This window comes from Oncorhynchus masou, unplaced genomic scaffold, assembly GCF_036934945.1.
Source record: "Oncorhynchus masou masou isolate Uvic2021 unplaced genomic scaffold, UVic_Omas_1.1 unplaced_scaffold_4327, whole genome shotgun sequence".
Lineage (NCBI taxonomy): Eukaryota > Metazoa > Chordata > Actinopteri > Salmoniformes > Salmonidae > Oncorhynchus > Oncorhynchus masou.
In genome coordinates this window covers 1-2,908 of record NW_027010721.1, presented here as the reverse complement: position 1 = coordinate 2,908, position 2,908 = coordinate 1, and the positions used below count along the sequence as shown (strand labels likewise).

At 39.9% G+C, this 2,908-nt stretch overlaps 2 non-coding genes across 2 annotated transcripts; both read left to right on the top strand.

The window, feature by feature from the left end:
• The first annotated feature begins 955 nt into the window (after positions 1–955).
• Positions 956–1,038, top strand: trnas-uga (transfer RNA serine (anticodon UGA)). The gene has a single exon. It is a non-coding gene; the product is annotated as a tRNA-Ser (tRNA).
• A 1,141-nt stretch (positions 1,039–2,179) lies between these two features.
• trnas-uga (transfer RNA serine (anticodon UGA)) lies at positions 2,180–2,260 on the top strand. Its single transcript has one exon. It is a non-coding gene; the product is annotated as a tRNA-Ser (tRNA).
• Positions 2,261–2,908: the final 648 nt, after the last annotated feature.

Below are 2,908 nucleotides of genomic sequence, written 5' to 3'. Positions count from 1 at the left end.
GGAAATTCTGAGAGCCATGTAAGTATGTCCTCAGACTTGAAACCCCATTGGGTCTCTCTCCTTTAAATCTTATTCTCAGTGAATAGTCCACTTGTACTTTCTCTACATAGTTTTTTGACTTGCGCATTAAATTTCCAACCTTCACAGCTTTGGAAAGGACCGAGGTTACTTGGCGCAATAAGATCAAAATGTTGTGTCATCAAGTTTACCATTTTTCACCATTGATGTCTGTTTCCAAATCCCAATCCCTTTACTTTCATTCCAACAGCTGCAATGGCCGTAGTTCTTTAGACGTTGACCTGAATTTCCAATGGGGTCTCCCACCTCCATATTCTCTTTAACTGATTGAATGGACATAGCCCACTTATGCTTTTCTCCTCACCATCTCCCAGTTTCCACTGATGTGATGGCTAAGTGGTTTAAGTACTGTACCTGAAGTCCATGTATTTTCCCACAGCTTTTCAACTCTGCTTTTACTAAAGGATGATAAAGTAGACCTTTAATAATTGGGTATATTTCCTTTGAATTTAAATTGTCCTTACTTATGCTCGTCCAACGATTGAAGTGCTTAGAAAATTGCCTTTTTAACTTTGCTTTTGAAACAAAAATTCAAACAAGGCAGTTGAATTTGGACACTTTTGTCCTTGTGTGAGGTACTCAGAAAGCTGTGATTGCAGAATGGTTAAATTGTTGGACTCAAAATCCATTGGGGTTGCACAGTGGAGGTTTGAACCCTGCCAGAAGCGCTCTGACAATCCAGTCTTATTTGTAACATGTCATTGGGGACTGATGTGGATAATGCTTGGACATGTCCTTTGATTCAAGTGCTCAGAATTGATCTTCCATGACAAACCTTTTCAAGTAGGCTCTTCAATAGCAATAATCTGGTCACTTTAGAGGTAAAATGACAGAACGAGATAGTGGACTGGTTAAGGGTCTGTAGGTAACAGGAGAAGCTGTGATGGCCGAGAGGTTAAGGCGTTGGACTTGAAATCCATTGGGGTCTCCCCAGCGCAGGTTCGAACCCTGCTCACAGCGCTTGACAAACTAGTCTTTATTTTGCAACATGTCATTAGAGACTTGATATGGATAAAGTGTGCTTAATGCATGGACTTGTCCTTTGATTCAGGTGCTCAGAGTATATCTGCATTGGCAAACAGTTCAAAAAGTCTCTTCAGTACATATACTGTTGTTTGTATTAGATTTATTATGGAAATTCTGAGAGCCATGTGGGTATGTCCTCAGACTTGAAACCCCCATTGGGTCTCTCTTCTCCTTTTTAAATCTTATTCTCAGTGAATAGTCCACTTGTACTTTCTCTCTGCACATAGTTTTTTGACTTGCGCATTAAATTTCCTACCTTCACAGCTTTGGAAAGGACCGAGGTTACTTGGGCTTAATAAGATCAAAATGTTGTGTCATCAAGTTTACCATTTTTCACCAATGATGTCTGTTTCAAATCCCAATCCCTTTACTTTCATTCCAACAGCTGCAATGGCCGAGTTCTTTAGACGTTGGACCTGAATTTCAATGGGGTCTCCCCACCCATATTCTTAACTTGATTGAAGCATATAGCCCACTTATGCTTTCTCCTCATCAATTTCCTTAGTTTCCTACTGATGTGATGGCTAAGTGGTTTTAAGCATTGTAATTGAAGTCCTATGTATTTTCCCTGTGCCAGATTTCAACTCTGCTTACTGGGTGATGATAAAGTAGACCTTTAATAATTGGGTATATTTCCTTTGAATTTAAATTGTCCTTACTTTATGCTCGTCCAACGATTGCGTTTAGAAAATTGCCTTTTTAAACTTTGCTTGAAACAAAAATTCAACCAGGCAGTTGAATTTGGATACTTTTGTCCTTGTGTGAGGTACCTCAGAAAGCTGTGATTGCAGAATGGTTAAATTGTTGGACTCAAAAAAAAAACCATTGGTTGCCCAGTGGAGGTTTGAACCCTGCCAGCAGCGCTCTGACAATCCAGTCTTTATTTGTAACATGTCATTGGGGACTTGATATGGATAATGCTTGGACATGTCCTTTGATTCAAGTGCTCGGAAATTGATCTTCCATGACAAACGTTTCAAGTAGGCTCTTCAATAGCAATAATCCATTGGCCTTAGAGGTAAAATGGACAGAACGAGATAGTGGACTGGTTAAGGGTCTGTAGATAACAGAAGAAGCTGTGATGGCCTAGAGGTTAAGGTGTTGGACTTGAAATCCATTGGGGTCTCCCGCGCAGGTTCGAACCCTGCTCACAGCGCTTGACAAACTAGTCTTTATTTGCAACATGTCATTGGAGACTTGATATGGATAAAGTGTGCTTAATGCATGGACTTGTCCTTGATTCAGGTGCTCAGAGTATATCTGCATTGGCAAACAGTTCAAAAAGTCTCTTCAGTACATATACTGTTGTTTGTATTAGATTTATTATGGAAATTCTGAGAGCCATGTGGGTATGTCCTCAGACTTGAAACCCCATTGGGTCTCTCTTCTCCTTTTTAAATCTTATTCTCAGTGAATAGTCCACTTGTACTTTCTCTGCACATAGTTTTTTGACTTGCGCATTAAATTTCCAACCTTCTCAGCTTTGGAAAGGACCGAGGTTACTTGGCGCAATAAGATCAAAATGTTGTGTCATCAAGTTTACCATTTTTCACCAATAATGTCTGTTTCCAAATCCCAATCCCTTTACTTTCATTCCAACAGCTGCAATGGCCGAGTTCTTTAGACGTTGGACCTGAATTTCAATGGGGTCTCCCCAACCATATTCTTAACTTGCTTGAAGCATATAGCCCACTTATGCTTTCTCCTCATCAATTTCCTTAGTTTCCTACTGATGTGATGGCTAAGTGGTTTAAGCATTGTAATTGAAGTCCTATACAAAATAGCTACTAGCTACTGGGTGATG